Source organism: Pipistrellus kuhlii, unplaced genomic scaffold (genome assembly GCF_014108245.1).
Source record: "Pipistrellus kuhlii isolate mPipKuh1 unplaced genomic scaffold, mPipKuh1.p scaffold_m20_p_10, whole genome shotgun sequence".
In the NCBI taxonomy this organism is placed as follows: Eukaryota; Metazoa; Chordata; class Mammalia; order Chiroptera; family Vespertilionidae; genus Pipistrellus; species Pipistrellus kuhlii.
The window spans coordinates 28114560-28128835 of record NW_023425405.1 but is presented as its reverse complement, the minus strand read 5'-3'; the positions used below and the strand labels follow the sequence as shown (position 1 = coordinate 28128835).

General features: G+C 37.9%; 1 protein-coding gene across 1 annotated transcript in view; it reads left to right on the top strand.

Annotated features, from left to right (window-relative positions):
• The window catches only part of HDAC9 (histone deacetylase 9), an 817093-nt gene that overhangs the window by 616896 nt on the left and 185921 nt on the right, over positions 1-14276 (top strand). The window lies entirely within an intron of this gene.

Sequence of the window (14276 nt, the reverse complement as noted above, 5' to 3'; positions counted from 1 at the left end):
TGTAGTGTTCTGATTGGATGTAGTTTCTTGGCTTCCAGCATGATCACATATGATTTTGCTTTTGATGTGCTGTGGAATAGAAAGTAATGTTGGAACCAAAACTCTGGGATCATTTGTTTTCATACTTACCATTTACTGAGAACTCTCTACCTTCACCATTATGTTGTATTATGTGAAGCACTTTACATGCATTAATTTTATTAAATTAACTTATTTAATTTTATTAAATTGTTGGTTTTCTAATAATCCTGTGAGGAAAGTAGTATTATCTCCATTTTTCTTTTTTGTTATGTATTTTTATTGATTTCAGAGAGGAAGGGAGAAAGAGAAATAGAAACATCAGTAATGAGACATAATCACTGATTGGCTGCCTCCTGCATGCCCCCTAATGGGGATTGAGCCTGCAACCAGGAATCAAACTGTGACTTCCTAGTTCATAGGTCCAAGCTTAACCATTGAGCAACACTGGCCAGGCTCTATTTTGGAGTTGTTATTAATGAACATGGCCAAGTGTGAACGGCTTGTAAGTGGAAGCAGTGGTTTTCAAGGTTTCTAACTGTAAAGTCAACAATACAACACATTGACGATACCTTGCCAAAGCTACCACCCAAGAAAATGGGATAAGGTAAAGGAAAGTTTGTCCAAAGATTACTTGGAAGTTCTATTATGAAGCTTTATTAGACAGTCTGACAATTTCTCCAAATCCTGGAGTTATGGAACCTCTAGGTATAAAGTATTGGTGTAATACTTACACAAGTATTGGTAATCATTGTATCTTGGTACAACTTATCTTGATAAGGCTGACTTATTAATAACACTCATAACATATCCTATTTTTACCTTTTCTTTCTTCCCTTCTTACCCAAAGAGAGTTCTTTCTTTGTACAATTTGGAAGAAAAGGGGCTTTCTCTATGAACTTAACCCTTCTCAAATAATGGCATGCGAAGCACAAGATTTTGTTTGTTTGTTTAATTTCCTAGCTATTATAAAGCAAAGCTTTCATAAAATGCATTAAAATGAATTACTAGTAGTGATTTACAACACAGAAACCTCAATTATTTTTATTAGATTCAGCAGATATAAAATTATTCTAAACAGATTTCTAAGAAGCTTTTAAGTGCTTGCTTGTTGTGGACTGGGAACACTCTGAGGACCACCATGGTTTCCTGGACCACACTCTGAATAGAAATATTCTAGGCCAGTGAATATGAATTTACGTTAATCATATTTGAATTTAAATCTGTCATCTTGTTCATTTTCTATTTTGTCCCATCTGGGTTTGTTGCTGTTGCTGTTGTTGGTTGATCGGTCGGTCGGTCGGTTGGTCGGTCGGTTGGTTGGTTGGTTGATTGCTTTTCCCTTCAATATCTTTTCCTGCCTTTTTTTGGATTGAATCGTTTTAAAAAATCATTTTAATTCCACTATTGACTTATTTACTGCACCTCTTTATTTCTTTAATAGTTTCCTTAGCATTTACACTTATTAACACTTATCACTCTCTACTTTCAGTAGTTACTCTACTGTCTGAATAAGAATCCTACAGCAATTTATATGTCCTTTTGTTGTCATACATTTGACTGTTGGTTACATGTGCTATAAACCCCACATATTTTTATTTTTATTTTTGCTTTAAGATGTCAGTTAGTTACCTCTTTTTAAGGGAATGGAAATAAGAAAACGTCTCACATGTGCCTGCATTATCATTTTTAGCACTCTTCACTATCAATCCATGTTTCTATCTGGTATTATACTGTGTGTGTTTTTCCTGGTATTTTAATGATTTATTTTATCAGGTTTTGTAACTCAAGTCTGATGGCAAAACAATGGCATGGCTGTTATTTTCTAAAAACTCTATTTTTATCTCTTAAAGTTATTTTTTAAATATTTTTGGCTTATATAGAATTCTGAGTTGCATTTTTTTTTCCCTTTGAAAATGGCATTGCATTGTCTTCCAGCTTGAACTTTTTCTATTAAGAAATCTGCTATCTTCCTTTGTTCAGTTTTATGTAATGTGTCTCTTTTCTCAGACTGTTTTCAAGATTTTTTTTTTTTTTTGCTGAGTTTTCAGCAGTTTGGTTTTCTCATATGTTTATAATTGATTTTGTGATGTGTATTTTTTATATTTATGCTTTGAATATTTTAGATCTGTGGTTTCATTATTTTTGAGAACTTCTCAGTCATCTCTTAAATATTTCTTTTGCCTCATTTTTCTTTCTTCCCTCCTTTCAAGAATCCAGTTAAAATGTTTGACAGTTTAGGTTTCTTTAGCTCCCAAATGACACCTCCACATTAATATTTTTCAACCTTTTTCTTATTATGAGGGTGAATACATCATTCTTTGCATTTTTCTATACCCTAAATAAATAGAGAAAATTTAGACCAATTATTCTTAAGTTGTATCCACTAAGTGAAAGGCCATGAGGTTATTAATTGTAAGAAGCCCATGAATTCATTTGACACCCTACATAGACTTAGCAAACATGTGTCCATAATATGAGGCTCCATTTTCATATTTTGCTGCAATTAATATGGTTCAAATGAATTTAAGATGATTGCTGAATTAATTACAATTTTCGCCACTATCTATTTTCTCATATAACAGCAATGCAATAAAACTCTGTACTGCTGTGAATATTTTTAGCATTTACATGAAATGCTAACCTGAGCATCCTTATTTCTGTTGTACCTGCAGGCAGAAGCCAGAAATCCTTTATAAGCTTACCCCATGTAATGACACACTCCAGTGTGCCACCCTAAGACATCTCCTTGCCTTAGGTGTGATCATTGTGTAAGAGGCACCAATCCAGCTAGTTCCTGTGATACACTATTTTCCCTTTTCTGCTTTAGAATTTTTTAACTTTGTGTAAAAACAAGTCTCTCTGGACAGCAGAAGTTATGTATTGGCAGTTCAGCATCCATATTGAAGAAACAGGTGTTTATTTGTTTGTTGTTGTTTTTTTTTGTGTGTGTGTGTGTGTGTGTGTGTTTAAACATATTTTTATTGATTTCAGAGAGAAAAGGAGAGGAAGAGAGAGATAGAAACATAAGCGTTGAGAAAGAATCATTACTCTGCTGCCTCCTGCACACCCCACACTGGCGATTGAGCCCACAACCTGGGCTTGTGCCCTGACAACTGTGACCCCTGATTCATAGGTTGACGCTCAACCACTGAGCCACGCTGGCCAGGTTTGTGTGTGTTTTTTAAGCCTGGCTGGCAACTTTTTTTCAAGTGTATTCTCAGTACTTATAATTGAAGAATTGCACTTATAGCTCCAGCTCATTTTCCTGACATTACATTACATCAGCATCACTGTCTGGCACCAGACGTACTTGAACATTTGGCTACTGCTATAGCTCTAATTTGTGCCACTTCCATAGATGAGTCTCTCCAGTCTTTTTGTTTTTTAGTACCTTGTCCCTGATCATGGACTCCTTTTGTCTATATGCGCCTTGTTACTGCTGTTTTTTAAACCATAAATTACACGACCAGTGTATATTATCCAGTGGCAGATCTATCTGCGGACAGTTAACTTACTTTGAACATGGATTATTTTGTGTACTGTACATGACACTTGTATTTTGCTCTCCATTTTTATGTGACCATTCTCAGAATAAAGTACAACCACCACCAAAATAATGAGCCCTGGCTGAGTTGGTTGAGGCAGTGTTGTATACCCCCCAAAAGAGGCAGGTTTGATTCCCAGTCAGGGCACACATGCCAGGTTGTGGGTTTGATCACTGATTGGGGCATGTATGAGAGACAACCCATTGATGTTTCTCACACTGATGTCTATCTCTCTCCCTCGCTCTCGCTCTCTCCCTCGTTCTCTCGCTCTCGCTCTCTCTCTCCCTCCCTCTCTCTCTAAACAAACAAACAAACAAGGAAACAACAGACACACAAACTGAAGACCATTCCATGAATACTCAAAAGGGTATTTGGAATAAGAGGTGGGGCTGCAGGTGATGGGGCACTCAACATCTTTCATTTCATACTAAATCTAGATCATGACTTTTTTTATCATTTAGATCACATGTGTCAAACACAAGGCCCGCGGGCCAAATCCGTCCCGCCAGGCCTTGCAATGTGGCCCGCACCGCGCTGTCATCACTGCACTCCGCTGCGTTTCCATCACAATGACAGTTTATGACTGTTCAGTAAACCATTCGGCCCGCGATTTAGGCTGGATTTTAGATTTTGGCCCCTTCTCTGATTGAGTTCGACACCCCTAATTTAGATTAATGCACCTAATTCTGAGTAGAATAAATAGGTTTTGATATATTGTACCCAATGCTCAGAGTCTGTTTCAAAGGAAGAGGAAGGGTGAGGCTACTCAGAAGTGGTGCTTGCATATTTCCCCCCAACCCAGAGGTTCATGGCTGCGGGGAGGCATCAGGCCCTCCCCAGCCTCCTGTGTCACTGACAGTCCCAGCCTTCCAGGAGCAACTTTCTCAAGGACCAGTTTTCAATGGGTAGAAATTGTTTCTTTCTTTTCTTTTTTCCTTCTTGGTATGGATGCCAATAATCATATGATGTCTTTGATCTTCTATTTTGCCACTGATATTATATAACTATTTCCTTTTTGAGGCCATTAAAAGAAATTGCAGGCCCTTTTCTTTGATGTATTAAGGAAAGATAAGTGGAGATTGGAGCAAAAGAATGAGAAGAACTGTGAAAGGTTTTTCCTGGCTCTGTCACTAACGTTTGGGAAGCTGAAGAAACGGAAAAGGGCAGAACAATTCTTAACATAAGTTTATATTAGTGTTGATTCCATTGAGTAGACAAAATAATTATTTGGGTAAATTCTGGATTAAAAAAAAAATACACCCAATACTGACAAAAATAATTCTTGGTTGCCTTCCAAGAAAAAAGCAAGAGAGAAAGCATAGCTTTAAAAAGGTCACAATGAAAATATAAAGTCTTTTCCTCCCTGTCCCTTCTGTCTCCTTTCCTCTACCCTCTCTGGCCTCGCTCTCTGCTTTCCCTCTTTCTTCCCATTTCTTCTTCCTATTTTCTTTTTAGTGCTGCCATATTCTATAAAGGATTGTAAGTAGCTTTCAAAACAAATAAATATGAACTCTCTCTCTGAGTGTGTGTGTGTGTGTGTGTGTGTGTGTGTGTGTGTGTGTGTTTGTTTAAAGAGTAGGTGTGGTAATCATTCAGAAGTGAAAATACAAGGAGTCGGGAATGAAATCAGTTACCTAACGTATGTGCTATAGTAGTGACTGCCTTTACTAGAGAAAGGCTACAGATTTGGCTTTGCAATTTCCAGCAGCCAATGTGGAGAGGGCAGCACTGTGTTATCTAGATGATTCTCACTTTCCCAGCCTTGGCATTATTGACGTTTTGAGTCAGATGCTTTTTTTTTTTGTTTTGTTTTGTTATGCTGGCCTGTTGCATTATGAGATGTTCAGTAGAATTCCTGGCTTCTACCCAACAGAAGCCAGAAACACATCTGCCCCTCAGTTCTGACAACCAAAAATGTCTCCAGAAATTGTCCAGTAGCCCCTGGGGGACAAAAGCACCCCACCCCCAATGAGAGCCTCTGCACTAGCAAAATGGCAAACACATTACACTTGGGAAAAGCCCAGCCAGTCCAGATACAACTTGTGGCATTTGAATTGGTTGAATATATTCTATTATTTTACATGGTAAAATTCAGCACTTTTTAATATAAAACATTCATATAGATCTTAGCTAATTTGTTTCATTAGGAAAGTCTTAGATTCTACAAATATGGTTAGGATGTGCTTTTAAATTATTGTATTATTTACTTAGTTATTAGATAATGATTAGACTAGCATAAAAATCAATATGAGTTAAGAGCTCATATATTTTTTTTCTGGGTTCTGATTCCAACTCCACTAATTACTAGCTGAGTTGTTCAAAGACACACCTGCTTAATAGTAACAACTATGTCAGTGGTTGTTGTAAGAATTATGTGTGTTAATATGGACAGAGAGCTTTGCACAGTGCCTGGATCTTAATAAGTACTCTATCATCATGAGATAATAACTAAAATTATTCTCATTACTATTTGTTATCTATATAATAAAAACCTAAGTGACCATTATGGCCAAATGACAGAATGACCAGTCACTATGATTCACACTGACCACCAGGGGGCAGATGCTCAACACAGGAGCTGTGCCCTGGTGGTCAGCACGCTCCCACAGGGGAGGGCTGCTCAGCTAGAAGCTGGGCTCATGGCTGGCAAGCACAGGGGCAGTGGTGGGAGCCTCTCCCACCTCCACGGCAGCACTAAGAAGTAGCAAGCTGAGCAGTATGGAGCGAGGAGGAGTCCCAGACTGTGAGAGGGCGCAGACTGGGCTGAGGGCACTAGTTAATAATAAAGACCATAACTGTAGAGTAATATCTATATATGTAAAAGGCTAATATGCTAAGCGTCTGACTATTTGACCAGTCGCTATGATGTGCACTGACCACCATGCTCTACAGTTGCAACCCATAGGCTGAGAACCGCTAGCAGGGTTGCCTAAGACCATTGGAAAACACAGATATTTACATTACGATTCATAAACAGTAGCAAAATTATAGTTATGTAGTAGCAATGAAAATAATTTTATGGTTGTGGGTCACCACAACATGAGGAACTGTATTAAAGGGTCGCGGCATTAGAAAGGTTGAGAATCGCTGCAATAAATGTATAAATAATGCTTATTGGGGGCTCTTACTCTCCTCCTATTACACTTCCTCCAAATCTTCATAGAGAGAGCATTTTCTTAATTATTTTGGGAGCCTTAGATAAAGACTAGTATGAATAATTGGTATATTCTTCTGAATTGCTGGATTCCTTTTTCCCCATTTCCTGTACTTTCCTTTTTTTATTTATTGATTTTTTTGAAAGAAAAAGAAACATTGACTTATTGCTCCACCCATCCATGCATTCATTGGTTCTTCTTGTATGTGCCCTGACCAGAGATTAAACCTGCAACCTTGGTAACACTCCAAGCAACTTAGCTACCCAGTCAGGGTGTCTTTTTCTAAAAATATTTTTTAATTGATTAAGAGAGGGAGAGAGAGATAGAAGCATCAATGATGAAAGAGAATCATTAATCACCTGCCTCTTGCAGCCCCTACTATAGATCAAGTCCGCAACCTGAGCATGTGCCTGGCCAGAAATCAAACAATGACCTCCTGGTTCATAGGATGATGCTCAATCACTGAGCCACACAGGCTGATTTTTTTTTTTTTAATCAGTGAGTCCTGCTGATCTCTGCTGATTATTATCTATTTTTCACATTTCCAGTTGCTCTGGATTCTCTGAGGTCCATCATGAAGTAGAAAATGTGCCTTTCTCCCTCTTTTAACATTATAAAATATTTAAGTTGATACCAAAGATATCTACTTCTCTCTCTCTCTCTCTCTCTCTCTCTCTCTCTCTCTCTCTCTCTCTCTCTCTTCAGATTTTAAAATGTACTGCCTATTTCGGTTTAATTACAGCCTTCTTTACCTCTTCATTTCTTGGTGCCCTCCTGAAGATCCAGAAGTCCCAGGGAGGTGGGCTCGGGTGTCTCAGTGCCATACTCTGTGCTGACCTCAGAATCACACCTGCCTCCTGGAGGACTGAATCTCCTTCCTGGCCAGGCTTGTATGATTCTCAATTCCACTCTGTCTTACCATGTCTGCTTGGTTCCCTTCAGGGGAAAGGCTTTTTGTAGGATAGCCTCACCTAATATTTCTGAACCATAGTTTTGAACAGATGTTAGATCCGAACCCCCTACATATAGGATGTTCCAAAAAATCTATACACACACTTTGAATAATTATAAAGGCAGAATTTATTAAAATATACCTCATTTTTCAAAATTGAGCTATCAACTGCTAAAGTGTGTATACATTTTTGGGGACACCCTGTATTTATAAAGTGACTTGAACATTTGGGGAATTATTTCAAGATTGATTTAATTCTGGCAATAAAACAAGGCACTGTGGACAATTACTGAGCAGATTACTAAAGCTAGCTTCAGGTTTTGTACATTCCTTATATTGACAAAATATTGAAAGTTGAAAGAATACTGTTTTTTAGAATAGTATATAAGCAAAATCTTGGTAAACATTCCAGATGAATTCTGAGGGAGGCAGTAAGTTGCATATTGCTAAATTAATTCTAAAATACAGTTATATATACCTAGTCATATACCTATATATACCTAGTCATGTATGAAGCATATCCTTAGGCACTTCTGCCCTGGATCCTGACTAGAATTTTTTCCCCATCATCCAGCAGAGTTTGACTTTGGAAATGAGACATAAAACTACCCATGTTCATTCCATAGGAAATATGCTCTTCCCCACCCCCTCAAAGACACTACGGTAATCTCTATAATTAATACCATAGTCCATCAGTCCTTTTGAGTTTGAATAGCCTTCTTATAGTTTTAAAATTCAGTCTTTGAGATCAACTTATTGTTGGGCACAGTCTGCTTAGGCAATTGTTCTGTCTCTCTGATTCTTCTTCCAAGATGGCATTTGGGGATTTGAGGGAAGGTTAGAATCCTGATGGGATTGTTTGATACTCAGGTTGTCCTCTGAATATTCAAGTTTCCATGACAATCTCATTGTTCCACCTGATGGTTTCTGATTTGAAAAGCAGCAGCTGATTTTCTCCAGATTTCTAATTTCACTGCACAAAGTGGATCTTGATGGAGTGTCCAGCTCCAGCAGCTTCACCTTGGCTCTTTTCTTTCCTTTTCTCTTCTTTTCTTTTCTTTTCTTTTCTTTTTTCTTTTCTTTTCTTTTCTTTTCTTTTCTTTCTTTCTTTTTTGTTTTTGTTTTTAATTGTCCATAATGAGAACTTTTAGTATATACTTTCTTTTTATTTTATTTTATTGATTTTTTACAGAGAGGAAGGGAGAGAGATAGAAACGTCAATGAGAGAGAAACATCAACCAGCTGCCTCCTGCACACCCCCTACTGGGGATGTGCCTGCAACCAATGTACATGCCCTGGACCGGAATCGAACCCGGGACTTTTCAATCCGCAGACCAATGCTCTACCACTGAGCCAAACTGGTTTTGGCTAAAATATATATATTTTTTTAAAAAAAGAAAGTAGATACTGCCGAAGCCAGTTTGGCTCGTGGTGGAGCGTCGGCCTGTGGACTGAAGGGTCCCAAGTTCGATTCCAGTCAAGGGCATGTACGTTGGTTGCGGGCACATCCCCGGTGGGGGTTGTGCAGGAGGCAGCTGGTTGATGTTTCTCCCTCATCGATGTTTCTAGCTCTCTATCTCTTTCCCTTCCTCTCTGTAAAATATCAAGAAAATATATTAAAAAATAATAATAATAATTTTTAAAAAAAATACATTTTATTGATTTTTTTACAGGGAAGGAGAAAGATAGAGAGTTAGAAACATCAATGAGAGAGAAACATCTATCAGCTACCTCCTGCATACCTCCTACTGGGGATGTGCCTGCAACCAAGGTACATATCCTTGACCGGAATCAAGCTTGGGACCTTTTAGTCCATGGGCTGATGCTCTATCCACTGAGCCAAACTGGTTTTGGCCACCTTGGTTCTTCTTGATGCTGCGGTCCCCCTGAGCTTCCCCTGAGGACCCTTTTTGACTCCAATCATTATTAGTCCATCAGAGGCTCTCCCATAGCATACCCTAGGGCCATGGTCAGCAAACTGAGGCTCTTCAGCAACATGCAGCTCTTTGGCCCCTTGACTGCGGCTCTTCTACAAAATACCACGCCTGAGCGAGTCTATTTTGAAGAAGTTGCATTAGAAGAAGTTTACATTTAAGAATTTTTACTCTCACAAGAAATTTCAGTCATTGTACTGTTGATATTTGGCTCTGTTGACTAATGAGTTTGCTGAACACTGCCCTAGAGGATTATGGGAACTTGAGGCTTCCATTCATACTACATAGGACAAGTGAGCATATTCAGAGTGCTTCGGCCTGACCTTACACTTATACCACACTTTTTGTGTGATGCTGGAAGTTTAGTGTAGACATGGACTTCAAGGTCTCAGGTAGAAATAGAAGCAACAACTTGCTTATTATTTAATCAGTTTACCTAACACAATTTCCTCTTACTGGGATTGCTCCTTTATCACACTCTGCTCCCCCTGTTTTCACTGCACCTTTTTGCTTTGCCTTTTTCCAGTCTCTCAGAACCAGAGAGATGGCTTTTGGCTCTTTCTTCCTCTAGTCACATCCTGTCTAGAGCCTAGATCAGCACCTGTACCTGGTTGTCATAGATAGATCATAGATAGAAAGAGTCTCTTTCTCTAAACTACCATTTGGAGAAGCATTGTCTTGATGCTATCACTAGCACAGGGCTATACTCTGAGGTCTCTAGGCTTAGTTCATAATATATAAAGGATTTGAAGGGGGAAATTCTCTTTCATCTCAAGACCTGGATTTTTAGGTGCATCGATTTATAAAATATGCTTATAATTTGATTTATAAAATATGCTTATAATTTGATTTAAAAATACTTTTTCAAGTGTTAATTTCTTTCTTTTTCTTTTATATCAATCCTAATCTCCCTTTCAGCTCATGTATCATTTCCCCATAATGCACACTTACATGTGTGTATACACACATACACACTAATCAGGCAGAAGAATGAACCAGCAGACAGATTAAAGAGAAGTAAATGTGGTGCATAGAAAAAAAACAAAGATAAAAGCACATAGATTTTTTTTTTCCCCTTCAAATTATAGTCGTCTGGCTTTAAGAATTTGTCTTGCATGTCTTAACAACTGTAGCAAGGTCTTAGTAACCAGCTAGAGTAGTCAGCAGGATTGCTTTCTGCTCCACTATGATTTCTTTACCCTTTCTTGGCCTAAAGTATTGCAATTACATTATTTTCCATATCCAGAGCCAACTCTGTGGCACTCCCTTAATATCTCTACTTTCAACTTCCAAATGCTGGAGCACCTGTCTTCTTGCAGTTCTAAGTCCTTCTGGTCTCTACTTCCACCATTATTGTACTGCTGCCTCAGACTCTTAAGCCTATTTTTATGTGTTCATCTGAGTGGAGTCTTTCTTGCTCTTTCCAACTTGTTAAGATCCCATTCCATGCCAGGAACCACTATCAGTCGATGGAGGCAACCATCCTCTCTTACCTAGTTTTTTGTATGTTTTTTTTTTTTTCTCGTACTGACAGCAAAACTTGGCAACAGTTGGAATTGGAGCTCTCAAATGATTTTCTTTTTGACACTGTCACTAATATAGGCAAAGGTTTTTGGAAATCTCTACAGCAATAAGAGGCATATAAGGGGAGGAGAAATACATTTTACCATTGAATATAGCAGAAAGTAGATTTGAGAATATCTTCTAGCAACAGGGGGTCTAGAACCGTTTTTAAAAAAAACCTTGTGAGCTATTATTAAATTGTAGCATGGCAAATACACGTGGTTAGCTTTTGGTAACTGTTGGCCCTGAAACACCATTTGGAACACGATGTCTTAGGGAAATATGCTTATAATTTGATTTATAAACAAGCTTTGGGGATATAACTTTGCTCTGGACTGCATTGTGTTCCCCCAAATTTATATGTTGAAGCCCTAACCCCAGATGTGATTGCCTTTGCTAGGACTTTCAGAAGAGAATTAATGTTAATTAAGGTAATAAGGATAGGGTCCTAATTTTTTAGGATTGATGGCCTAATCAGAAGAGGAAAAGAGAGCTGTGTCTCTTTACTTGCACTCACAGCAAAAAGGCCATGTGAGGACATGGTGAGGAGGCAGCCATGTGCAAGCCAGGAAGAGAATTAAATCAGAATTTCAAAGAAAAATTGACTTGGCTGGCAATCTGATATTGGACTTTCTATCCTCCAGAACTGTGAGAAGTAGATTTCTATTGTTTAAGTCAATGGTATTTTGTTATGGCAGCTTGAGCTCATATAAACCTGTTCATAAATTAATAATTGAATATAGTTACCATTACTGAATATATTTCATTCACAAACCTTGATCATTATTGCCATTTAGTTATAAGTTAAATACTCATAAAACATACATTGAAATGGTTTTTAGATAAATGTTTCTATGTTAAATATCTATCTATATCAAAGCCTAAGTGACTGGAATGCTGAACAACCTGAATGAGTAGTCGCTATGATGAACACTGACCACCAGGAGGCAGATGCTCAATGCAGGAGCTGCCCCCTGGTGGTCAGTGCGCTCCCACAGCCAACCTCCTGTGGCTGGCCAACTTCCCTTAATCCTTACCCATGCCAGCCGACCTCCCACGATCCTTCCCCCTATCTGGCAGGCTCCAGCTGGTAGCTGTCAGCTGGCAGTGGTCAGGAAGGCCCCAGCCAGGGGGAGGGGCCATGGGAGGGAAGACCCAGGCTGGCAGCCAGAAGGCCCCCATTGGCCCTGATCGCTGGCCATGCCTAGGGACCCCACCTGTGTATAAATTTCGTGCACCAGGCCTCTAGTATATAAATAAATGGATGACAAAACCCATAGATTCCTAAGGAGAAGCTGTTTAGGGATAAGCATAAGCTTTGGATGTAGTCAAAACCTCAAGCATCCATTGAGCATCTATGTGCCCCACACTTTTTCAGTCAATAACGTTTTATCCTGTTAGAAAAGTAAACTCCATACTGTAACCCTTAGCACTCATTACATAGTAGATACTCAACAAGTGTTAGCAGAATTTTTAAAAATATGAAAAATTTTATTAATAAAGGTTTATACACAAAAATTGATGGCAGAGAGTATTATCTCTCCAGGGATACTTTCAGGAAGAAAGAAATATATAAGCAGGAAAGTGGGTGTCAGATAAACCTATGTGTGGCTATCTAATGTTCCTTATTATTATGGTTAAACATATATTGTTCTCAGCTGTTGCAGTATTTTTTCTAATCAAGTGTAATATTTATAATTTTTTTGGAAGGAAATTTTTTACTACTTAAAAAAAGAAAAGAAAACTTACAGTGTATTCCAATATCAAGTAAAAAAGGTTTAGGAATTATTTGTGGTTTTGAGTTACTATTGTCATTTTGGAGTATTGATTTGTTTAATGTTTGCTTTTCCTTACAAATAATTTTAAGTCAGATTAATGAGAACTTTTTATGACACCTGTAGCTCTATAACAGTTGGAAATTTGTTAAAAACTGTACAATACCATGTAAATGTTGGTTTTTACTTCAAGGTAAGCTAAATCCACATGAAGCTCAAATAATACTTATATAGATTCAGTAAAAATAAATAAATAAATAAAATGAAACTTTCAAATTGAGGACAAATGATTAAGTTTCAGTGTCCATTTGATGATCTCTTCACTTTTTAGCTGATAGCGTTGACCCGGAAGTTGTTGGCTAGGACATGGGCTGAATGTCCTTCAAAAGCAAGGCGTGTTAGGATGAAGGGGCTGTAGGGTCAGAGGTCTGTGTGAGGGTGCTTGGGCCTGCTGAGGCCCTCTCTAAGCCACAGTGCACTCATTTAGTAAACACGTGTGTGGCATTACAAAATGGGTGTGATGGTAGCCGAAATAGTAGCAGCTAACATTTGCTTACCACTTGCTTATGTAATCCTCACCTAAGTCATATGCTGATAGTGCCTTAAAAAGTTGCCATTTCACAGGTAAGAAAGCCACAGCACAGAGACATTTATTAATTAATTTCCCAATGTCATTCAGGTTTATGTCTGCCATGATTTCACCCAGACAGTTTAACTCCAGAAACCTCTATCTTCTCTACTCTACTGTTATTGAGAGGATCTGAATTTTCTATTTGTTTCTGTATTTATTATTCTCATTTATTATTTATGTATCCATCGTTCTTGACAGAGTTGAGGTTGGTAAGTTTCTCCTGAGAAAAGGCATGTGAAAAAATGCCTAGAAAGCTGCTTAGGGCATTGTGAATATGTGTTGCTATTTATTTATATCATTAAGTCTCTCTAATTCTTTATAAATATCTTCATTTTGTGTAGGATTTCTCTTTTTTGACCAGTTTGAGAAGTCTTAACATTTAAATAATCACAGAAACTATATTGTATTACATAGTCTTCAAGTATCTCTGCCATTTGATACTATTATCTTTTATAATAGGAAATATTTTGTACATAAAACTGTATCATAGATGATAATTATAAACTACAGCTATTGCGTTTTTCTTGTCCTTCCCTTATTGCACATCATTTTATAGTAGTCAGTTCAAAATATTGGTTCATGCTTTTGATAACAATGTTCTCTAGAATACAAGCAACCATGGATTTTAATGGCCTCTCCAATTTCAATAAAACCATTTGCACTAAGACCAACTGCCAAACTGTACTAAATATTAGAAAAT